This window comes from Protopterus annectens, chromosome 1.part1 (genome assembly GCF_019279795.1).
Source record: "Protopterus annectens isolate FY-2018-M chromosome 1.part1, PAN1.0, whole genome shotgun sequence".
NCBI lineage: Eukaryota > Metazoa > Chordata > Ceratodontiformes > Protopteridae > Protopterus > Protopterus annectens.
The window spans coordinates 1560081721-1560108353 of record NC_056726.1 but is presented as its reverse complement, the minus strand read 5'-3'; the positions used below and the strand labels follow the sequence as shown (position 1 = coordinate 1560108353).

Genomic DNA, 26633 nt, shown 5'->3' with positions numbered 1-26633 from the left:
TTTTCCCATTTTTACATGTAGTCAGAATGTTGCATCAGCCGTTTTTTCCATCTATTCAGACGGACTCTGTTTTCTTCAACATTTCATGCCTACCTGTCTCAGAAGCTCCGTCACACAATCCATCCTTTTCATGGATGGATATCCTCATGTCTTTTGCTTTCTTCCAGTATTTCCTAAATCTGCTTTTCTAAATCATCCTTTTCTTTTCTGCATGTATGGTGGAACTATCGGGATCTTTTCTCTCTGACTTTCTCCATGATTAGGGCTACTTTGGCTTCTGCTCTGATGTCCTAGTTTCTTCATCTATCTCAGTGTGGATCCTACCACCCATGCCAGGCACTTAATTTCCATTACCTTGAGCTTCCTCAGTTGCTCTGCCTTCACTGATCGGGTTTCAGTACCATATAGTATTACTGGTCACACCCTTGTTTTGTGTGGCTTGCTCATCACTGTCTGTCATTCTTCAGTCACTCCTTATCACCGTCACATTATTTCAGATTGCTGAAGCACATCTGATACTAGCTTTGACCTATTTGTTCAAAGTTCCTTTCTCATTAACCACACCTCCCACATACTTGAAATTGCTAACCTCTTCCACTGTATTCCCAATTTATGCCAGTTTTAAGCTTCTTCTGATTTCCCCCATTTGCAGCCATTGACAGCTGTCTTGCCTGTACTCCAGTTTCATCCAGTGTGCCTTCAGTTTCACATTCAGGTTTGGTGTCATTTGCTTAAAGTCTTGTTCAGAGTCTGCTTGTAGTACTGGATCATCTGTGTGCAGCAGCTGTGTTAATCTGTCCCCTCTGTTGATGGAGTCCATCACCAGTATGAATGAGCTCGGAGCTGAACCCTGAACACATTCTTCCTCTGGGAACCCCTGTGTAAGTCCAAGTATTGTTCATATTTGAATACTTGGGTCCCTGTATATAGTCTGCAATAATTCTACCAATGTTTCTGTGACACTGAACCTTCACAAAACCACACAAATCCGTTTTCATTGGACTTTAAGTCTAGGAATGCCCAGCTGGACTTTTTCCTCATCTCCACTGTCTGTTTTACTGCAAACATCAGGTCATGTGTACTGCAGCCTGAATTAAATGTGAACCGTCATCTTCCATCTTACTTTCTATTCCTCTGCATGTCAGTTTATCACTCTTAACACTTTTGTGCCGTGTGATGGGGAGTTCTGATGCAGTAGAATGCCTACTGTCCAGTTTTCTGGGATACATCCCTTTCTCTCCCCATGATTACTACCCTAAGGAGACATATTTTTCCTCCAATAATGCAGCAACGTGATCATATCTACAGTGATGTTATCTGAGTCTGCTGGTTTCCCTGAGTTTATTGTTCTTTTCCCAGGATGGGTTTTCCTTCTTTCTTTGCAGGCTGTACATGCAACAGTACAGCTTCTCTGTGTGTGTATGAGTAGGTGTATGTACAATAGCCACATTTGCATATATGGTGGGAGGATGGCATAATGGTTAAGGTGTTTACCTTACAGACACAAGGTGCAGGGTTTGATTCTCACATGGGGTAATTGGCTAGGCTTGAAATGGCCCACAAGGGTAATTAGCCTAGTACTAATCTATAAACCTATATGTAAATATACATCTGCGTGGACATGTATATATAATTATATTGAGCATAATAGTACTACCAAAGAAAATACACAGGCATGAAATCCTTATTTTTCTAATGAAAAGTGATGTGTGCATTGTCTTGATTTATTATAACGTCCACGGGCTTTGGTAGGCTGACAGTCAAACTGTTACATGGCTATTGCATGCTGTAGGTTGGTCAGGGCTCTGAACATTATCCATATTTTGAGCACTGCATAAGCATGACATTCAGAAATTTCTGAAGAAAGAAAATACATTTAGCTGTGGTCTGGACTGTTCTGGAATGATAGCTAGAGTAAAATTCCAGCCTCATAGAAAGCAGTGGATCAAATGGTATTTCTATGCCTGAATAACTCAAGATGGAAAGAAAAGCTCTCTACAACTAATCTATGTAGACTTCGTATAAGCTAGGAAGGGGGCAGCTGTGAATAAAACTATACTATACTCAAAGCAAGGTCAACATTATGCTTCAGAATCGGTAACCAACCTAGTTAGTGATGGGTGCAATGATCTGTTTTTCTGAAGGTAAAAAGTTCCTAAAGAAAACTACATTCATTCATTTAGGGTGGGAGGTTAGCATAATGGTCAAAGTATTTACCTTACAGACCCAAGGTGCAGAGTTTGATTCTCACATGGGGTAATTGGCTAAACTTAAAATGACGCACAAGATTAGTTACCCTACTACTAATCTATAAACCTATGATACTCAACAGTGATGCATTCATGTGTTTGAAAGCAAACCTCAAGCTACATTTTAATTGAACTGACATACGTTTCAAGTCATGTTTTGGAAAGGTTAAGGCTTCCTTACACCTTGCTAAGTAGAAAGTTGAAGAGATTCCTTGTGGTTAGGTTTGTCTCCCTAATGTTTAGCTCTTCCCTTGCTGCTTTCCTTAGAATATCCCTAGCATTTATTCTTTTTGCTTTTTTTCAGTGTTTGTGTAATTGTGGAGTTATACTAAGTGTGTGATTGTGTGATTGTGTGTGTGTGTGTGTGTGTGTGTGTGTGTGTGTGTGTGTGTGTGTGTGTGTGTGTGTGTGTGTATATATGTATATAATGTGTGTGTATACACATGTGAGGCTGTGAGAGCCGTGCCATCCTATAAAAACTTTATCTGATCTAGTTCCCCACTGGTTGAGTTCAGTACTTTGAGACCTTGTTGAGTTGAACTTCAGGGGCCTGTAGTTCAAACTGTTATTGAGCCGCAGAAGCCTCACTGTTCAGGACTACCACTCACATTGTATTCTTTATAAATACAATTATATGCTGTATACATAGCCAGCCTTAGGCATAGGCCAGCTAAGCAGCCGCCTAGGGCGCCGCTTTTCCAGTAATCTGGATGATGAAGGTAGATCAGGATGGAGGCACTGGGTGGAGAGGGGGTACTGTGGAGCCCTTTTGCCTAGGGCACCATTTGACCAAAGGCAGGGCCTGGCTGTATAAACCTGAGCGAGGGAATGAACCAGGGACCTAGAGGCTTGAAAGTTAACATTTTTGTCAAACTGTTTATTATAGGCTGTATAAAATTAACAGAGTTTAATGAATGCAAACTTATACTATGTTACAAAGTGTAATTCTGTAGTAACAGACACCAAATAACTGTACATTTCCTGTGCTGGGGCAGTAGCAGAATTTCATCTTCAGTGTTTTATAGTTTAGAGCAATACCTCCACTCCCATATTCCTTGTAATGGGAATTGGAAGGAATACTAAAGCAAAATTTATTTCATAGTTAAACAAAGAGGAACCCTGTATGTCACTCTCTTCTTGGAGCTCAAACACTACATAAGGTTCTAGAATATAGCAGATTTCATTCATGTTATAAGTTGTAAATATAATGGTAGGTGTAAATGAATTCAGATGCATATAGCTAGTGAAGGTGACATTACTGAAGCTGTTGTATTGATAATGGTGTGTGCCCAAGTTCACTTTGCACTCCTCACAGCACATGTGCTAGTTGTGATATTATATAGATATATATATATATATATATATATATATATATATATATATATATATATTACAGTCTGTTCTGACAGCAAACACTGCACTGTCATAAATACAAAGTTAATAGTAAGATTGTACACATTTCTGATGCCTTTGCATTAAATTTCAGGAAGTCCTATAATCGTTCTTGGACAAAAGTCGGAATATCAATAGTTGTGTTACAGGTAAAATGTTTTTATATAAAAGCACATTGACGCTAAAATCTTATAATTACTGCTTATCTCACTTGTTTTCAGAGGTAATTGTGTGTTTAATGTAATTGCTGGTCATGCAGGTGACAGACTGGAGAAAACTGCGCTTTTAATAGATTACAAAACAGTAGACCTTTTTTCTGTATAAATGGAAGAGAGGGAAGGAGCAGAAGGAAATGTTTGCAGCTGTAGGAAGAATGACAAGTGTTGCATCTTTTATTCGTCACATAAAACTGTACACTAATGCAACAGCTTGAAGGCTGAGTAATAGGATGTCTGCCTTTCAGCTTCTGGGGCTGCAGTTCATTGCCTGCATGGAGCTTGCATGTTCTCTGACTTTTTTTTTCTGTGGGTTTTCTGGTTTCCTCCCAAAACGTGCAGGATAATTGGCTGTAGTAAAAGTTATTTCTGCTGTAATTATTACTGCCATTCTGGCCCAGGTTGTGAAGAATAGAGTCACAGAAGGAAAACAAAAATATGCACACAACTAGGAAGCAGTACTTAAGAGGAGAGTAGTACACAGTGGGAGGAGAAAATGCCAACATTATCCAAAGTGAAAAAATTGTGTTTAGCCCTAGTAAGTGACCCAAAGCTAAGAAATTAGTTTGACAAAGTAGTTAAGAATAGCTGAGCAGTACTGATGTGGTTATTTATTAATGCATGTCTATACTAAGAAAGCATCACTTCTAAGAGTAAAATAAAATAAGTTTTTAATGTAGATAATTGTAATAGCACATCTAGAATGCTGCATGAACATCTTGAGTATCTTCGCTGCAGAGAATAAGTTAGGATGAAGGAAGCCCAGAAAAGGAAACATTTAATTTATATTATTTTGTAATTGCAGTAATATGTAGAAAGTCTAAACAAGATTAATATGAATGGTGCTGGGGGGAAAAAAGGGAGGAGTATAATTTTTAGGTTTCTTTTGTAGTTACTTCATAGTAATTATAAGCAGAATCATACTGCTTTAGGAATGACGCTAAGTGCAAGAGTGAACATATGAAATTTTTTTCACGCAACTATGAAATTGTTTAGAATCATAAAGTGTAACATAGTCGTTCTTCAGAAAAAAGAAAAACAAAGCTCGCATTATTAAAATACTCTGGAATTCATGAATAATCCCCGTTTGACTTCACAGAGCCACTGCTAAATGGGTTGGATCCCCCAAGTATTCAGTCAAGTTGCAGTGTTTGAATGTGTTAGCATTCTGAGAGAGTGATGCACTGGTGGGTTTACAATTTTCGCCAGTACTGTAGTATAGGCTTTCTGTTTTGTGCCCTTGACATGAAGTGAAGTTTATCAGTGTTCTGTTGCACAAGCAGCACAGACATTGTCCTTTCTACTGCCCACCATGTCTTAGTCCCCCCAGCTATAAATGTGAAGTATAGCCTCCCTCTCCACTTCACTTCTCTTCTTGAGATAGTAAAAAATAGTGACTACCTTAGTGACCTCCTCCTATCCTGTCTTGGAGTTTTCCTAGCAGCAGGAGTCTTTCAGCACACCCTGCACCACCCCCTCCCGTTGTTACATCCCAGGAGATACACCCCTTACCCTTTGCTTGTGTCATGTCCCTAATAGCAGCAGTATTTTTTTATATTGTATGTTATTAATAGAAGAAATTAAAAGGATTATAAACGGAGAAAATTACCAAGACAATAGACATTTCTTTTTAACTAGAACAAGGTAACTAACTTATAGATACATACAGACACAATGTTCAGCCACTTCATAAGATACAAAGCAGGAGTTTTTAATCTCTAAGTGACAAAGATAGTATTTATTACATTCACATAAGAATTATATAATTTGTAACAACGTATGTCACATTATTTCATGTATCTACTCCATTATCTAAAAGTTTGCCCCATATCTGTGGTATTGTGTTACTGTAGTATCCCTCCTTGCATGAATGTAACATTAGTCTGCTGTCTACAAAGTATATTGTCCAGCTGATTTTATAACAGTGGGAGTCTGGTCTTCCACTCTTCTGCACATGTACATACATGCCAGGATGCAACATACCTGGAAAGAAGAAGAAGCTGTCAGCTTCCAGTAGTGCTGAAGAGTCTCTCCATAGACGTCTTCCAAAAGATGTTTTAAATATCTCCAATAACCCCTGACCTTTTGGCATCCCCAGAACATATGCATGTTGTCTGCCTGTGGTGTCTCACATCTCCAACAGTTACTGTTTGATTTACACCTTTGCTTATGCACCTTAGAAGAAGTAAGATACCACATGTATAGTAGTCTCATCTGTTGGTCCTTCTATTAGTGGCCATTTTCTTAGCTTGACTACTGCTAGCCATATCATCGACCATTCACATTTGATTTTACTCCCTCTAGCCTGTTCCTTCTGGTGCATGATAATAGCCAGGCTGCCTTTGCTTAATGCCCCAAGTCCCTGTAGATTTGAACTATCAGTCCCTGCCTTATTCTCTACCACTTTGCCCATGGTGTAATCCGACATTATGCACCTTTTTGGTGTATGCATGTATTCCATACTTGACAGCTTTGCAGGTAGATAAACCATTCCTGGTCTTGGAGAGCAGCAGCATTTCTGATAACTGCCCTCTCTCTTCCCTATTCTGCCATGTCACCAACAGTATTAGTATTTGTTTCATGTCCCCTATATAGTGGTATTCATTAGTAACCCCAGCCTTCCTTCAGTGTACTAATATGTTGCTTATCCATAGTACTAGGTGTTAGGTCTCCCTATTCTCAATACAGACCATGCGTAAATCGAACGTTACCCACATTCAGGAGTGGGTTATTGCTATTATAAAATTACATTGTTTAATAAAGAAGTTGCTTTCCTATCTTAAATGTCTTTGTATAATGGCTCTGTTGTATGCTTCCATGTTATTTCTCATTTTTCCACATTGCTGATGAACTGTGCAAACAAGGGAAAGTAACTACCATACCCATGGACAGTTCATCAGTGCTGTTTAAGAGAAGCAGTGGAGAAATGAGAATCTCCATTGCTGTTTTTTTTTGTCAGTACTAATGTAAGAAACGTGAACAAAGACAAACATAAAGGGGGGTAAAAAGGTCCAAAAATAGGGAAATATTTTATTGTTGTTATAAACTTAGAAAGTTACTTGAACAAGAGATTTTGTGTTAGTGTCCATTTTCTGAAGGATATGAAAGGTAAATCTCCAATGTGTGTTATTATTTAATGACTTCAGTCCTCAGTGGCTTGCCAGAAAAACTACATCTTTATGAGAAAAAGAAAAAAAAAAACGTGAGGCAAAATTCTGGGCATTCTGTGAAAATCTGGATAGTTGAGAGGTAAGAGTCTGCTGAGATTTAAGGAGGGTCAGCACAGAAATACCAGGAAGATCAGTATGTTTCTGTTTTAGTTTTGCAGAACATCCCTAATTTTCTTGTATTTTGGTCTGTCCTCCATAGCATATGCCAGTAGAAAAGTTTGGCCACTCAGTGGTACTTCAGTGGCAAGACTTTTTTCTATTTGTTATGTTTGATTCACAACAAGCATGCTGATTGGGCTGTCCAGTTAGTGTGCCTGTGTTTGAGTACTACTGAGAAGTCATTGTATACTTAAGCATGGATACGTACTGGGATGCGAGTTGTTTTTTGTTTACCCATAAGTGATCTAAGGAAAGCAAATACGAGTACATAATGTACAACCCACACCCCAACATTTATTATTGCTGTTGTAACGTGTCCCTGGCCTAAATTTTTTGAAGTAGTATTTTGATGTGTGCTATTCTTTTCATGTGTTTTTGGAAGAAGTCTTGCTAATAAAATTGGGATTTTTCAGTGCTTTCTGGCTTTAGTATTTTCTTTTATTTTTTAATTTAAAAACATTTTATACAGTTTCACTTTTTATTGTTTTAAATATTTGGTTTTAAAAGTGATTGCTTTGATTCTGTTTTAGAGTGAAAAATGTGTTTCCGGTAGGTTACTAGAACTAAAAAAAAGCAACCTTTTTAGTCCTTCTATTCAACCTGTCTGTAAGAGGACATTGTTGTCAAATCTCTTTCTTCTTTTGGTTATTTATTTATTGTGTGTGTTTAACCAGGATCTTAAATGTATTGTTACTGTGTTTTACATGTGCAACACTATCTGTTTAGTTTAATAAAATTTCAAAGCTCTTTAATCTAAAGGAAATGAAGTCAGTACAGAAGAGAAACTGTCTTGGAGGATGAGTTGGTACATTTCTAACTGAAATGAAGTTGCTGTCTCAACCGTGACATTCATTTTATTTTGAGGATTTCATTTAAAAAAAATTGTGTTTTTCAACAAGACTTTCTTTCTTTTTGTTTACTGGATTATAAGTAAAGTTTTTAAGAGGTTTGGATCACTGTGCTGGACAGCATTTGAAGTTTCACCATTTATTTGACTTGCATGGAGTTTTATGGGCTGTGTTAATATATGCCGTGATTCTTTGTGTGGCTTTACTGCAGTATATCTTTTACCTTTCCACTGCTGAATGTCTTACTAAGTATCATGTGCTCTGTTTATGTAGTGACAGCATTTATTTTCTACCTGTTTTATAGATGCATATGTAATTGTTTTTATGATTGGAAACGGTTCTATATTACACGATCGAATAGACTTTTCTTCGAATGTTAATATTCAAACCCTAAACATCGAAAACACTAAACTGCGATCGGCCACGTCCGCAAATTTTTCCTAGGGAAAAAAATTCAGTTGTCCGTTCTCGCGGTTTGCCCTTTTCCCCAACATTGAGCTATCTCGGAGTTGGTATATTTAGTTAGGGGGTGGGGGCACAGCCCCCCCATGTCAGGGGTGTGGAGGGCAAGGCCCCCCTACTTGATTAGGATTGTGAAGTTTGTGTTTGCAGCCCTGTGAATTTTTTCCCCTAGGAAAAAATTTGCGGACATGGTCGTTCGCGGTTTAGTGTTTTTGATGTTTTGGGTTAGAATATTACACATTTGAGGAAAGGTCTCTTCGATCGCATAATATTGGAAACAGCTGACTTTGGATGTAGAAGTGTTCCATGAACTCGCTGTTTCTTTTGTGGTCAGGTCTCAACTCGGCCACTAATTGGCTTGAAAGACCCTGTACATGATGTAATTTACTATGATTGCATGGAATCTAGATTTTGAAGAGGTTCTTTTGTGAAAAATTAAAAGCTATTCCTCTTTTTGACTTTCTGATATGACTTTAAAGGTTACTACCAGGTGAGTTAATGGTAAGAGGCTGAGAGATTTAATAATGAGTTCCACTCCTCTGATTGTTGGAAGTTTGTGTGTGTGTGTGTGTGTGTGTGTGTGTGTGTGTGTGTGTGTGTGTGTGTGTGTGTGTGTGTTGGGATTCTGGCTTTGCATTTCAAGAAACAGTATGTCTATCAGCCATATTCATTCAATTGCAGACCTCCTTCTATTTATGCATAAGAAATTAATTAATCTCACTACAGTCTTGAGAGGGTTGTAAGAAGTGCATAAACAAACTCTACAACATACGGAGGAAACTGGAGGAAACTAATGTGAAATAAGGTGAAGTCCCAAGACTGGAAAAAAACTCCCTTATCAGCCTCAACAAAAAGTTCAGATCCCTCATCAAATTCTCTAAAGCTAGTTTTGAAAACAGAATTGCAGCAGATAGTAAAGACAAACACAAGGCCTTCTCTAGTTAAAGAATCTCCACGGCAATACCCAGATTTGTTCTGAGCTGCTGTACGATGGTACCTCCTATACCGAGCCAACAGATATTGCCAATATACTGGCCGACAGATTTAGTGCCAACTTTACCCCCCCCCCCCCCCCAGGGACCAGTCACAATATCAGTAGATTGCCAGGCACCCAGTATTACTGCTGCACAGGTTAAAACAGCACTGTCCAAGGCCAAGAATACAGCTTCTATGGGACCGGACAATATTCCTGGTTGTGTTCTACATGATCTACAGAGTGAACTGGCATCTCACCTGTTTGTCCTGTTAAGTCACATCCTCACCTCAGGCTTTGTCCCTACCGAATGGCGTACTGCTACAGTCATCCCTCTCCACAAAGGAGGAGTGACTACAGACTTTGGGAATTGTCATCCCAATAGCCTGACGAGTCTGATATGCAAAGCTATGGAATGCATCATCATGGTCTTAATAAACAAGGATATAGGGAATCTCCAAACTCTGGACCCTGCACACTTTGGTTTTGTGAAGGGTAGATCATGTCTGCTCAACTTGGTCAACTTCTTTGAGTCAGTCACCAGAGCTGTGGATATACAGCCTACCTTGATCTGGCCAAGGCCATTGATACCATTCCCCACTCAGGAATCCTAGAAAAACTTACTAAGCTAGACATCAACCCCTATTTCACTAGATGGGTTGCAAACTGGCTCACAGGTAGAACCCACAGTGTGAAAGTAGCTGACTCCAAGTCAGGCTGCCGACCAGTCACGAGTGGAGTCCCATAGGGTTCGGTCCTGGGTCCTCTACTGTTTGGTATCTACTTCTCTGAAGTCCAGGTCAACACGAAGGGACTCTGACAAAGTTCACAGATAATTGTAAGTTGGGAGCTATTATTAACTCCGAGTGATGTTGACATTCTACAGAAAGGCCTCACTGAGACCAACGACTTGTGTTAGAGCCATGGCCTTAAGCTCAATGCCAAAAAAATGTGTCGTCCTCCCCTTTGGGAAAAACCCGGTTCCCATGAATTACCACATCGATGGTAGTCCACTGAACACAGAAAGCGTTATAAGAGATCTGGAAACACAGGTTGACAGCAACCTCTCTTTTGACCGCAACATTGCCACTGTGGTCAGAAAGTCCTTCTATGTGGTACATCTCATTACTAAGGGTTTTGCATCCAGGAAGAAAGAGGTCATTGTCTCCCTCTACTCTTCCCTCATTAGGCCAATCATTGAGTATGGTGCCCCATTTGGCATGTACCTCACTAAACACCTGCAACAACTGGAGAGGCCACAAAAGTACCTCACAAAGAGGATCCTAGGCCTTAAACATTTGTCCTGTATGGACAGACTAACTATTCTCTGTCTCATATCGCCTACTTGTAGGCGATCTCTGCTTGACTTTCAAAGCCATGTCTGACCCAGCTCTGTTAGAAATGCTACATCTAAAGAAATCCCAATCCCTCCGCACCACATGCTCCAGAGACCTCCGCTTCATTACCACAATCAACAGAATGTGCTGGAGGGACAGGTTCATAACCCAGAGACTGCCCTTGCTCTGGAATAGACATCCCATACATGTCAAGCAGAGATCCTCACTGGCCCACTTCAAGAGAAATCATGATGAGTGGATGGGAAATAGAAAATTCACCCCAGGGATCACTCCAGTGGCTTTACTCGACAGAGGCACTGGGAACTAAGGTTGGGTGGCACGATGACTGGGTAATCCTGTGGGCTAGGCTTGTAAAGGCCCCAGGGCCATTAGCCTACTACACAGTTATGAACCTATGAACCTAATTGTAATTTGTTATGTAGTGTAAGCAGAGCTTTTATTACAAATTGATATACATTAGTCAGTGATATGGGAATTAGCAGTTCAGGTAGCTTTCAGCCTTCTCTGTCAACCATAAGGAACAAAGATAGAGAATATTTAGGAGCAGCAGCCCTAACTCAGGAACTTTATGTAAATGTTTCTGCTAATTAAAACATGTTATTTTTAGTTAGAAGTGTGTAGCTGTAGTCACTGGTGCTGTTTAATGGTTGTAATCCTTCTTGTTTTGGAGCAGAATCTCAAATTTTATGAGACAAAGCAAAATAAATTTGTTTATTCAGTCATTTCTCTGATCTATAATTAGTTAAGATGAAATAGGCACCACCCTGGAAATTGAGAGCAGAATAAGCCAGTGCAGAACAGCCACTAGTTCTGAAGTCATCTCAGGAAAGGCACATTTAGAGTACAGGCAGCAAACTGTTTGTCATGAAGCTGTCATCTGTAAGAGCATGGTTGAGTCAAATAGCTTTTATTTATTCATCAGGTTTATGTCCTCAGTGTTGTAAATCTAAAACATTTACTGGGCAAACATCCACAGTTTGAAATGACAGGTATAATTAAATAAGCTGTGTACTTCTGCGTGATGAAGTAAGTTGGTAGAATTATGTATTAGTTGGCATTTCAGAGATTTCTGATTTTTGTTGCTGTTCAAATCTTTGAGTGTATTGTATTTTACTTGTTACATAGTTAAGGTTTCCGTAAGCTTTTCTGTCATTAACCATTTTTAATGAAGTAATACTTCAGTACAACATGGCTATTAACTCTACTCCCTTGGTATAATCTTAAAATATATCTATCTATATATATATAGATATATATATATATATATATATATATATATATATATATCTATATATATATATATATATATATATATAAATATATATCTATATATATATATATATATATATATATATATATATATATATATATATATATATCTATATATATATATATATATATATATATACATAGTTCCACTTCACAAGATCGAATGGATGGAAGCTTGAAATTCATAATCTCGAGACCAAAATCTCGAACTTCCATTCATTCGAAATTGTGAATGGGAGCCTTAGGTTTAAAAAAATAAAAAGTTAACTTACCTTATTGCAGGGGGCCAGGTCCCCCTGTAACCTAGCAGTTTAAATGTGAATGTTCTGTGACTTCACTATAGCGGAGGAATGGAAAATCTTCCATTTTGCGCTTATGCGTATAGCACGGAATGGGAGATTTCCCTTTCCTTCACTATAGTGCAATCTCGAAGTAGGTATATTTAAGTAGGGGGGGTGTGGGGGGCACAACCTCTCACGTGGAGGGGGTGCAGGGGGGCAAAGCCCCCCTGCGAAAACACTTGAAAGGTGTTATTTATATATTTGTCCCTTTCATATGTTCGAGTTTCTCTAAATTCCAGATTCTGGTTTCGAGTTTGACTTTCAAGTTTAGAGAAATTCGATCATATGAGGGGGGAACTATATATATATATATATATATATATATATATATATATATATATATAAACCTTGACACGGTTATAAATAGAACGTGCTGGAGGGACAGATTCATCACCCAGAGACTCCCTATGCTGTGGAACAAAACCTCACATGTGAGGCAGAGCAAATAACTGGCCTTGTTCAAGAGGAATCCCCATTGACCAATGGATGGGAGAACACATCCCCATTCCACAAACTTCAAACACTGCTTGACAGAGGCACAGAAAAATGATAGGCATAGTTTTACATACACAACTATCAACAACCCTAACCCAAATAACCCAAAAAGGGGCTTATAAACCCACACTAAACCTTGGGCAGATAGCCTAGTATGAACCTATGAACCTATATATATATATATATATATATATATATATATATATATATATATATATATATATATATATATATATATATATATATATATATATATATACACATAATCAACAACAACAACAAAGTGGGATAAAAGTACAACAGAGATACTATTTATTCGACAAAGAACAGAGAATAAAATGTAAGCGCTTTTGCAGTGTGTCCCATTGCTTCCTCAGACCTATACATATTTGAAATGGAGCTTCCACTTACATACTGTTACAGTCCATCACTAATTGAAAGCATCTGCTGCATGCATTCTCTTAAAGTCATATACTGCATGATCAAAAACAGCATGTCGGATCCCATGTATTCTGAGAGAAATGCATCTAATGTACTTAAAGCACTTCAGTAGTCTAAAAATATATAACACAGAACAATATATATAGCCACATAAAGTATATACAATGTACATAGAAAATGTATATATGTTACACTCCTTTTTATATGTATTATAGCTTTTTAGAGTTGTATCTCACACCCCTCCCCTTTTTTACATATGTAAAACATAACAATACCAGAAATGTGCTGAATATGTGTTAGTGTTTTAGGGGCCTACTCTTTAATATAGGCTTAATAGGGACCTTATCATTCAGACCCTTCAGATAAATATGTCTATATGTATACGCCCTGCCGATAAGGGTGGACCAATTATAATGATGGATGAAAGGTTCTATAAAAGTAGTATGGAAGATATGATTTGTAAAGATAAATCATGTTGTTGTGTCTTTTGGCTTTTCCTGGTTAGGGGTCGCCACAGCGGAACTCCGGTCCGCTAATGATTGGCAGTAGATTTTTACGTGCAGACTTGCCAGGCCTGACGCACAACCTTCAAAGAAGGGACGCCCATTCATGCATGTCGCCACACAGAAGACGCTGTAACTGAGAATCGAACGGGACAACGTCTTACTGTGAGGCGACAACGCTACTGCAGCACCACCACCGTAAGATAAATCATATAAAAGAATATCAGAAATGTATATAGTAGGTATACAAAACAGAGTTAGAAACATGCTACAAGACTGTTTAGCGTTGAGAGTTTTAGATTGAGCTATATCAGTATCTTGTCCTGGACAAAGCATTGGTTCCGGTCATGCAAGGTATGCCAAAAGTACATAAGGATCCTTTGAATCCACCAGTGAGACCCATCGTCTCAAGCAAGGGATGGTGTACCGAACCCATATCTATATATCTGGAAAAGGTCATGAGACCTCTGGTTGACCAAAACCAATATATCTTAAAAGATTCTAAGCATTTCCTAGAAGATCTATTTGAATTTTGTACCACTAATGGAAGGTTTACAGGCTACACTATGGTAAGTCTTGATGTTCAATCAATATTCACAGTGATTCCCAATCAACAGGGCATATATATGTTAAGGCGGTTTTTGGACAACCATTGGGAATAGAACACGGCACAAAAAGAGTTGGTAACACTGCTAATGGAGATTGTTCTTGAAAATAATGCCTTCATTTTTATGACCATATATATCTTCAATTAGATGGCATAGCTATGGGCACACCCTGTGCCAATAGCTACGCCAACATTGTTATGGCCGTATGGGAAGATGAACATATATTAAAAGGTAGATTCAACAGCCACATTAAGTTCTATAGGAGATTTGTGGATGATCTTTTCTTCATATGGGAAGAGATTTGTGGATGATTCTTCATATGGGAAGGTACTGAAGATTAATTAGCCGAATGCTTTAGCTTTTTGAATAACACGTCTAGCTTTCTAAAATTCACTATGAAGAGTTCTACCATGCTATTAGACTTTCTTGACATCAAAATCAGTGTCACTGAGAAAGGTAAACTCACCACTGGTGTACACAGGAAAGACCGTTCTAGAAATGCCTATCTCCATAGAACAAGCATGCACCCACAACATGTGTTTGATTAACATTATAAGGGGGCAAGGGATGATGTTATCTAGGTTGTTTGTGTGTGGATTCTGAAGATTTTGAAACTGAAATGTCCAGCCTACAAGACAAGTTCGTACAGAGAGGATATCAACAGAGAGGATATCAACAGAGGAAAGTGAAGAACATAATGGAAAAAGTTAAAGATGATAGAGGTGAACAAGTGAAACCTTATTTCTCTGAGAGAGTGGTAGGAGGGTTGACTAAGAGAAGGGGTAATAAAAACCATAGGATGTCTTTGAAATATGCTAACAATGTACAAATAGCCACTGATATATTGAAGAGATATTGGTCTGTTTTAACAGCGGACCCAGAAATTGAAGCAGGTGTAGGTACTGGGCCTATTTTTGTGTATAGGAATATGACCAACATTAAAAGGCAGTTATGCTAACCCAGATTTAACAACATGAAACAAGATAGAGAGGTTAAGGCATGTGGTAAATGTAATTTTTGCCAATTTATTGATATGTCAAAAAACAGTATCAGCATCCAGATTTAAACAGAACCTTTTGGTTCAAAGCAAATGGAACATGTGACACAGAGCACATAGTGTATCTGGCTTCCTGTCAAATCTGTCAAGCCTTCTATGTAGGCAAAACTGATAGAAAATTTAAGCGTAGAATTAGGGAGCACCTGTATGACATTCACAAGCAGGTCATGACGAATGCGTTAGCCAAGCATGTGAAGAATACCACAGAACAACATAACTTTAAGATTTTTATGATTGAAAATACTAAGATAGACAGTAGGCAAGGTCACGTGAGAAATAGAACAAAAACCAATGAAACCAAATGGATAGTTAGGCTTAGGGCGGACTCTGGGAAGGGTCTGAATGATAAGGTCCCTATTAAGCCTATATTAGAGTAGACCCCTAAAACACTAATACATATTCAGTACATTTCTGGGATTGTTATGTTTTACATGGGGAGGGGTGTGAGATGCACTCTTTATATGTATTATAGCTTTTTAGAGTTGTAACATATATACATTTTCTATGTACATTGTATATATTTTATGTGGATATATATATTGTTTTGTGTTGTATATTTTTAGACTACTGAAGTGCTTTAAGTACATTAGATGTATTTCTATCAGAATACATGGGATCCAACATGCTGTTTTTGATCATGCAGTATATGACTTTAAGAAGAGAATGCATGGAGCAGGTGCTTTCAATTAGTGACTGAGAGTAACAGTATGTAAGTGGAAGCTCCATTTCAAATGTCCGAGGAAGCAATGGAACACACTGCAAAAGCGCTTACGTTTTATTCTCTGTTCTTTGTCGAATAAATAGTATCTCTGTTGAAGCCATTGGTTGGACTTGCATCCCACTTCTTTGTTGTTGATATATTCTATATATTTTTACACACACATATATATTTCCTGGTATCTGAGACTGTTTTTATGTTCTTTGACTGCGCAATAGCATATGAATGTTCCCCAGTTGAATTTATAGGGAGAGTTGCAATTACTTTATTGTAATATTTAAGCATTCACTTGACTAGTTGTGTGTTTTAAGCATGTTAATTGAATACATGTTATGTTTTGTCATTAAGGCAAATGTTAATGTTACCCTAGTATACTCCTAAGAACCTTTGAACCTACTGACCACTAGGGTCCTTATAAATTCTGTACAATTAAGTGGCTTTTGGCTCATTTATACAAAGCTAAGTACTTAATAAATCACACTTTTATAAGCTGTTTAAAGTACACTGCTGTTGCTGTAATTAAGTTTTTGTGGTAGCATTTTGTATCTTAAGTTGGTTTGTGGTAACATTTCACTCCGGACACTCCTTTACTGTACTTTTACATTAGGAGGACTGGGATTATTCATCTAGTGGAAGTAGGTGTTTGCCTGCTCTACATGAGCTGAGTAGCAGACGTAAGGGCTTGAAGTTTTTTTCTTTGCACTTCTCTTATATACTGTGACTGTACTTCAGCGGTTTCAGAAAAAAAAACTGTACTGTCCACTGCTGTTTTAAGTAGTTAATTGCACTGTATTATGTATCGGTTACTTGTAGGGCTGTTGTAAGCAGTTTGTCTGGTCTTGTTATACTTGGGCTCCAAACCAGCTATTCTACATTAAGAAGATGTTTTTTTTATGTACCCTTGTGGTAGAAATATGCTGATCTAACCTGTCTGAGTTGGAGATTGCTGACTTGAAGGCTTATTGTGTGCTTTCCTGGTTGGTAGTTAGCTTATACTTCTTTCTCTTTGCTCATATTTAAGCCTCACATTTGCTCAGTGGTGCTCTTTCTGCAGTGGTGGTTAGCAATGCCCTCTGTAGACACAAAAGCCTAGAAGCTCAGTTTTTCCCCTAAGCAGCTGTCTGTGAAACCCTTCCAAGCTTTTCTGCTGCTCTAGGAGCAACTCAGTTGCACACTGAACAGTGTTGCCTTATTGATCAACCTTAGCCTACACAAAGTATAGGTCCCTGTTATAGTCTCAGTGCAACCAGCATGATCCTGTCAAATTAACCCATTCCCTTCCATAATAAAACATACAGTAAGAACCTGCTATCATGGATGGACAGTTTCCCATCATTTCTATGGCCAGTCTGATAGTCATAGGCATCCTGAATCAATGCATCAATTGTGTCATGTATACTGACACTTCTTAAACAAATAAATACTTAATGTGAGAGATGTAGTTACACTATGAAACTGGAAGCAAGACTCTCACATAAGGACAAATCGAATACCAAAGAGGTTGTCGACACACATACACACGCACACACACACACTTCTCACACTAAATAAGGAGACGACGCATAAGCCCACATATGCGGGAGTACTCTCTAGTAACTTGCCAAAAGATCAGTGGCCTCCCAAATGGAAACCACCTACACATATATCAATGCAAAAAACAGAGACAGACACAGAGACAGACACAGAGACAGACACAGAGACAGACACAGAGACAGACACAGAGACAGACACAGAGACAGACACAGAGACAGACACAGAGACAGACACAGAGACAGACACAGAGACAGACACAGAGACAGACACAGAGACAGACACAGAGACAGACACAGAGACAGACACAGAGACAGACACAGAGACAGGCACAGACACAGGCACAGAGACAGGCACAGACACAGGCACAGACACAGGCACAGAGACAGGCACAGAGACAGGCACAGAGACAGGCACAGAGACACCCCCACACCAGTATCTCGGCAAGTAAGCTGATAAGGCGTAACACCACAAAACCTAATGTATTGGTCATAGGTAACTCTATTGTGAGATACATGGAAGTTCCCCTCACCAGGCTGGATTAGGAGCAGGTTACGGTTAGCTGCCTGTCAGGTGCCAGGATCCATCAAGTCATTCAAGCACTCAAGTCACTCATCCACAAGTACCGGTATATCTCCATTATAGTCCATGTGGGGGTGAATGACTTGAGACTAACTCACTGGACTATATGAAGAGAGACATGTCTGACCTCCAGGACTCTGTCACAGGCAGTTATAAGCCTAGCCTTAAGCAGCATTGTACTTTCTCCAAGGATGATGCCACAATACAAACAGAAATGATTGACTTTAACTGTTAGCTTGGCTTCTGGTGTGATTCCAAAGGGATCCAATGTCTGTCAGCCTGGGAAGACATGTGACAGGTCATGCTGCTTTTCCAGAGTTGGTCTGCACCTGTCTTCTCTAGGCTTTTGGATTTTGGTAAAGGCATTAGCCACCCCTGTTGTGCCTTTTTTAAGCAGTGTCAAAATAACCAACCTCTCAGCATAACAAAATCCTCTCTAGATAATCTTGAGGTATTGCTGCTTAATGCTAGGAGTCTAAAGAAGAAACAGCAGTCCCTGGAAGCACTCTTCACTTTGGAAGATGCTGATGTCTGTGCAGTCACCGAGACATTGTTGAGAGACATGGAAAGCACCCCGACCATGTAGAGCTACAATGCTTTCCATACATTCAGACAACAAAATAAGCTTTAAAGAACCAAAGGAGGAGGTGTATCTATCTTCATTAAGGATAAGTACACCATGAGACTGGTCAAACAGTATCTTGAGCTACTCCATGTCCAATTGTGACTGTAGGCAAAGCCCCTACCACATCATAGCTACATCTATAGGTTCACCACCATGAAACAGGAAAAGCATATCTAATACCTAGACTAACTGGAGTCACTTGCCATACAGCAAAACATCTTACTCGTGGGTGATTTTAATTATCCTACCATCGATTGGGAAATGTATACGACCATAAATATGCCGGTTCAGAGGTTCTTGGACTTTGTCAATGCAAATGCTCTGGAGCAGTTAGTCAGAACACCCACAAGAGGCTCTAATGTCCTGGACATATTACTCCCCAACATGGGAGAGCATTACCCCCCCCCCATGTGATGTCCTACCTTTTAAGATTGGATAATATTGTCAGTCTTGTTCAATGTAATTAAGACTAGCTACCCCATCAACCTCAAAAACGCTTAAGAATTTTTCAAAGACAATTTACCTCCTCCTAGGTGATGGTATAAGAAGTTTCAAAGCCTCCTCAAACACAAATAACACAGACCCCTATGCAGAGGTATGCACCAGTATCCTATATAACCAGTTAAGCAGTTGAACAGAATTGGCTGTACCCGTCCAGATTAAAACCAGGCCTTGCTAAAAAAAGCCACCCCCGTGGACCCCTAGTATAAACCGGTTATACAGTAGGATAAAGTAACTAATGTCCAAGATCAAGAGGGAACTGTCTCAGCAGGGGAAGAAATCCCTGTTTAGTTTAAACAAACAAATTAGATATCTTGTTGAGTCCTTCAAAGCTAATTAAGTAGCAAAAATAGCCTTCCTAACTAAGAATAATCACAAGGTATTCTTTAACTACATCCAGACTTTAAAAGGGAGCATCCAGCTATGTGCTGAACTGGTTGTGAATGGCACCACCTATACTCAGCTAGAGGTAATAGCAAACCAGATAGCTGACAGATTTGGAGCAAACTTCAGTCGCTGTCCCCACCAGTCATCCCCCGAAGTATACCTGCCACCATTCCTCAGCCTATTATCTCAGAGTGGGTAATATAATCATGGCATCATTGAGACCAGACAACATCCCGGGTTGCCTTTTAAACCGCTTAAAACATGACCTAGCAGACAACCCTTGGATCCCTGTTTAACCACAACCTGCGAACTACCTGTGTTCCGGTGGAATGGAGGACAGCAGCAGTAATCCCTTTGCACAAAGGGAGCCTTGAACTGACCCTGGAATTATAGGACCATAAGCTTGACTATACTCACCTGCAAGGCCTTTGAAAGAATCCTTATGGATGTTATTAATAAGGACATAGGTAATCTTCAAACTCTGGACCCAACCCAGATCTTTTTTCTGTTGTGGAATAAACTTGTGTACTAGTGAATCTTTGGACTGGTTGCTCTGCATTTGAGAATTTTGTTGGAATCTGCAGTCTTGCTTGCCGTGGGTTTGGATTTTTTTGGTTTGTGCTTTGTTTGGTACTATTAAAAGGATGTTAACTGCTACTTAATGTCTTGTTCAGAGTTCCATAATATAGAGGATTATGACTAGGTCTCTAATCATAACCCACATGTTATATTTTTGAGAGATGGATGCCAAGAATTTCACCTAGAGAGCAAAGCATAAGAGGTAAAGTTTGGTATATATGGCAAGCGTATATAAAAAGGGTTATGATGAGTGATCTGCATTAGCATCAACTCCCTTTCCCCCACCTTTGTACTTGGCGTCTGTCACATCAACACTTACCATCACCTAGAGCCAGTGTTCACACTACCAGATGGCAAACCCTCCGGTGGACATTCTTCTGTAACACACACACATGCATCTTCTGGCCAGTTTAGAGTGTCCATTCTATCTACTGCATGTCTCTGGAATGTGGGAGGAAACCAGATTACCCAGATAAAACTCACAGGAACCCAAAGAGGACATGCAGACTCCACACAGAGGACAACCCAGCCGAGAATCAAACCAGAGAACATCTTGCTGTATGGCAACAGTGCTACCTACCCACTGTGCCACCCATTAAAAAGTGTTGGAGCACAAAGTGTTTTGATTTTTTAAAAACACTTTCTTTCTGCCTCCTGTCTGTTTGGTAGCACTGAGTGTCCATATGAAGAACTCATTGCTTTAAAAGCTGTTTGATACTTCTCCGTGTCATGTTCATAAGTGTGATAGGGTGCCGTGTCATGTTCATAAGTGTGATAGGGTGAAGTATCTAACAGCTTTTTTTTTATTTTTTTACACTGTGTTCTTTGCTGGCCAGCACAGCCTACTGTTAATCCCTAGGGTGAGACCCAGTCTCAACAGTGCTTAGGCATGCATAGTGGTAAGCAATTTTTGAGTTCATAAAGGTGAATAAGTCTTGTCTTTTTCTTGTTTTAAGAGTTTAACTGGCTTTCCATGCCAGTATATTTGGGTTATGTAAAGAATGGATAAATTTATTTCTTTACTGGTTGATAATTTTGTGTGTCTGTCTATGTGTGTCTGTGTGTGTGTGTGTGTGTGTGTGTGTGTGTGTAATATGTATATATATATATATATTAATATATATATATATATATATATATATATATATATATATATATATATATATATATATATATATATATATACACAGTTATATATAGTCTGGGTGTGTGTATATTTGTAAAAGTAGCATTTTCTGGTTTTCTGTCACTAGAAGTATGCCAAGTATAGAAACCCCAATGCCAGTAAGGGAAGATGTCTAAAAAAAAATTAAAACTAAAGCTGCATATTAGTCCTTAACTTGAATCACGACATAAGTGTTTTATATTCTTTAGTGCACGGGTATAATGGTGTGATTGTGTGTGAAATGTTGTTATATTTTATGTATACACCGAAAAGATGTCTGTATAGGCCCTGCAGCACAGAAGTCTAAAAAAGCTCTGTGATAATTTTGTTTTTAAAATGATGGGTATGTTGCTGTCTAGAATATATTTCTATTGAGCTAGCATAACACAAGAATTAAAAAGTATATATGTTTATGCATAGAAGAGACATTTTCTATGTATTGGAAATATGGTTGCACAGAATGACCCAATAATGCTAAAACCGAATGGGCCATACAACTCTACAATATAACGTCTTGTAAATTCTTTTACCGGATTGCACATTGCAAGTGCACGATGCATCTTAGTTTGTAAGAATGTGTATGCGTATATACATGCATAAGTATATATATGTATATGTGTATTCACATACATGTACATATACGTATATGTACATCAATAACATACATGTCAGCACACACGTGTGCACCAAATGCAGGCTTGCATAACACTTGCAGTGTGATATCATGCATAGCTGCATAATATGTGGGACTTGCAAAACATATTCAGAATATATATGTACTGAGTTCACATACAGTGGATATAAAAAGTGTACACACCCCTGTTAAAATGCCATGTTTTTGTGATATAAAAAACTAGACCACAATTAAACATTTTAAAACTTTTCCCACATCTCACCTTTAATGTGACCCATAACCTGTATGATTCAATTGAAAAACAAACAAATATGTTAGGGGAAAAAAATATAAAAAATTAAAAACGTACAATAAGCTGGTTGCATAAATGTGCACACCCTTAAACTAATGCTTTGTTGAAGCACCTTTTGATTTAATTACAGCATTCAGTCTTCTTGGGGACACACCTGCCATCAATTAAAGAGAACAAAAAAGAATGTCAACCACAGTGCAGTTGGAGTCAGCAATAAGGCACAAACCAGAAACTGAAGCAAATCAGTTTAATCCAAAAAAACTGACAACAATGATGCAGTAAACTGGCTTCTCCAGAGTCGTATACAACACACCCAGCAGTATTCCTCTTAAATACCCCATCCACTGCTTCAATTATCCCATTATTCAATTGCTCAACAATTCATGATATAACCATTTCATAACCACAAAGTTATACACATATTTAAAATATCCTAATATAACATGTACACAAAATTCTTTGATCAAACACAATAAATATTGATACAACATATACATTAAAAATAAAAAACTGAAAATATTGTCACTTAAAAAGTGTGTGTATGTGCTTATACACTTTTAAAATGTAAGTATGTCTATGTATGTATAATGCTGACCACCCCAGTAAAAAACGAGTGTGGTACATATTTCATCCTATATAATGTAATGTAATGTATCTACTTAATCCATGATTGGAATGTCACTAAAATTAAATCAAATGAAATGAACCAGATGAAAAACAAGTTCTAAAATCAAATAAAGTTGGCCCTGTGCTTCAATAAAGGTTTTAATGAAATGCTTTCATTAAGCCCTGGAAATTTCGTGGCATTCAATCTGACCTGCCACTCCATTTCACGTAGTGCTACAAAGTTGTTGATGTCGCAATAATCATTGGATTTGACTTTGTCGACTATAAAAAATAAAAATTTCTTAAATTCAATACACCCCCTGGAGTGTAAATAAAGGGCATTGTGTTCGTCCTTCCTTTTAATAGAGCTACAATGCTCTCTAATCCTTTCTTTCAAACTCCTTGTAGTCATGCCAACATAAAATGCTTCGCATGACATACAAGAAGCGATGTACACACAGTTCCTCGTACAACAATTGCATAACCCAGGGCATGCAATTGTACGTCTAAATCCAGATACAGTCAGGTAGGCACCCTCAGCTATGTACCTGCACCCTTTACAACAACCACATTTACCCATAAATGATCTCCTATACCCATGACTGGTCTTCTCAAAAATGTCCTTCAAGTTATACCCCCTACTGAACACTATGTGGGGGTCATTACCCAAAATTGATCTAGTGTTTCTACTCAAAAAATAGTCCCAGATGCCCTTTAAACTTGCACAAATTTCAGGTGATGTGTCATTATATTTCAAAATAAATGTTGGGACAGTCTCATCAATTTTTTTACCCGGTATCTCATTGTTGGCATTAATAATTGATTGTGAGACACCCCTAGATCTCAAAATGGGTATGTACTTTTTGTTTCTTTTTTTGTAGATTTCCCTTTTGATTTTAATTAATAATGCCAGAGGATAACCCCTTTCAAGAAATAACCCAATGAGGGTATATATTTCTTCTTTGAAAGTCCCATCATCACTAATCAATCTAGATAAACGGACCATCTGTCCCTTCACCACGCCTTTCCTTTGATGCATCGGATGACAACTTGAGTAATGTAACATAGAATTGGCATAACTGGGTTTCCTGTAAATAGTACTGATAAATTCCACATCATTTTTTGAAATTTTAATGTCCAAATAATTAGCTAAGTCATAACTCCAATTGTACGTAAATTTGAAAAAACTAGAACTGTCGTTTAAATAGGCAACAAATTCTTCAACACTCTGTTCATCCCCCCTCCACAGAATTAGCAAGTCATCAAGAAACCTGTTGTATGATAGAATTTTGTCATAAAATCTAGAATTGAAAATTATTTCCTTTTCCCATGCCAGAAGAACCAAGTTTGCAAAAACTGGGGCACACCGAGCCCCCATTGCTACCCCAGTTAATTGCTTATACATTTCGCCTTCAAAAAGTAAGAAGTTGTTATCCAAAACAAGCTCCATCAAACCATGGCACAGCTCTAGGTTTTCTAAGTCAAAACTGGGACTCGCCAGTAAACTGTCATAGAACAATTCAAGACCTTGTTGGTGTGGAATGACAGAGAATAAGTTTATTACATCAATTGTCAAAAAACCAAAGTTGTCAGAATTGAAACAGTCCACTAAACTCAATCTCTCCAAACAGTGCCATGAATCTTTCAAGATGTGTTCTGCATCTAATAAGGCTTTTTTGCAATATAAGTCAATGTAGGCCGCCAATGGTTCAGTCTTTGAACCTTTGGCAGAGACAATCGGCTGAAACTGTAAATGTTCAGTGCCCTTATGTGTCTTGGGTATTCCAAACAAGTGTGACATTTTCGGGAATTAAAACCTTTATTGAAGCACAGGGCCAACTTTATTTGATTTTAGAACTTGTTTTTCATCTGGTTCATTTCATTTGATTTAATTTTAGTGACATTCCAATCATGGATTAAGTCGATACATTACATTACATTATATAGGATGAAATATGTACCACACTCGTTTTTACTGGGGTGGTCAGCATTATACATACATAGACGTACTTACATTTTAAAAGTGTATAAGCACATACACACACTTTTTAAGTGACAATATTTTCAGTTTTTTATTTTTAATGTATATGTTGTATCAATATTTATTGTGTTTGATCAAAGAATTTTGTGCACATGTTATATTAGGATATTTTAAATATTTGTATAACTTTGTGGTTATGAAATGGTTATATCATGAATTCTTGAGCAATTGAATAATGGGATAATTGAAGCAGTGGATGGGGTATTTAAGAGGAATACTGCTGGGTGTGTTGTATATGACTCTGAAGAAGCCAGTTTACTGGTGAAAGCGCTCAGTCAGTGCGTTTTTTTGGATTAAACTGATTTGCTTCAGTTTCTGGTTTGTGCCTTATTGCTGACTCCAACTGCACTGTGGTTGACGTTCTTTTTTGTAAAATTCCTGTATTGGAGTTTGGTTCTTTATTCTACAATCAATTAAAGAGACTCTGATTAACCCCAAATAAAGAGACTCTGATTAACCCCAAATAAAGTTAATCTGCCCTAGTAGGATTTTCCTGACATTTACTCAGTTGTCTACTACAGCAAACGCTATGGTTCGCCGAGAGCTTACAAAGCATCAAAGGGATTTTGTTGTTGAAAGGTATCAGTCAGGAGAAGGGTACAAAAAAATTTCCACAGCATTGGATATACCATGAAAAACAGTGAAGACAGTTCATCAAAAAGTGGAGAAAATGTGGGACAACAATGATGTTGGAAAGAACTGGACGTCCCTCCAAAATTGATGAAAAGACAAGATGAAAACTGGTCAGGGAGTCTGCCAAGAGACCTACAGCAACACTGAAGGTTGAACTTTTTGACCACAATTCCAAAAGGTACGTTTGGTGCAAAAACAACAGTTTGCATCACCAAAAGAGCATCATCCCCACGGTGAAGCATGGTGGTGGCAGTATCATGCTTTGGATTTGCTTTTCTTCAGTTGGAACTGGGACTTGGGCAAGGTGGAGGGAATTATGAACAGTTCTAAATACCAGTCACTTTTGGCCCAAAACCTTCAGTCAGGTGCTAGAAATCTGAAGATGAAGAGGAATGTTAACTTTTAGCATGACAATGACCCCATGCATACATCCAAATCAACAAAAGAATGACTTCACCAGAAGAAAATTAAAGTTTTGGAATGGCCCAGCCAGAAGCCAAACCTAAATCCAATAGAAAATCTGTGGGATGACCTGAAGAGGGCTGTGCACAAGAGATGCCCTCGCAATCTGACAGATTTGGAGCACTTTTGCAAGGAAGAGTGGGCAAATACTGCCAAGTCAAGATGTGCCATGCTGATAGACTCCTACCAAAAAAAGACTGAATGCTGTAATTAAATAAAAAGGTGCTTCAACAATGTCTTAGTTTAAGGGTATGCACACTCATGCAACCAGCTTATTGTACATTTTTTTATTTTTATATTTTTCCCCTAACAGATTTGTTTGTTTTTCAATTGAACTG

The 26633-nt window shown here is 38.3% G+C and overlaps 1 protein-coding gene across 4 annotated transcripts in view; it reads left to right on the top strand.

Annotated features, from left to right (window-relative positions):
• Positions 1-26633, top strand: part of RCAN3 (RCAN family member 3) — a 488354-nt gene that overhangs the window by 62255 nt on the left and 399466 nt on the right. For 3 of the 4 annotated variants that reach the window (XM_044083150.1, XM_044083141.1, XM_044083132.1), the window contains one exon: positions 3736-3790. The exons of the other annotated variant lie outside the window; for it this stretch is intronic. The gene's annotated coding sequence lies outside the window, so the exon portion shown is untranslated. The remainder of the gene's footprint in view (positions 1-3735; positions 3791-26633) is intronic. 4 annotated transcript variants of the gene reach the window in all.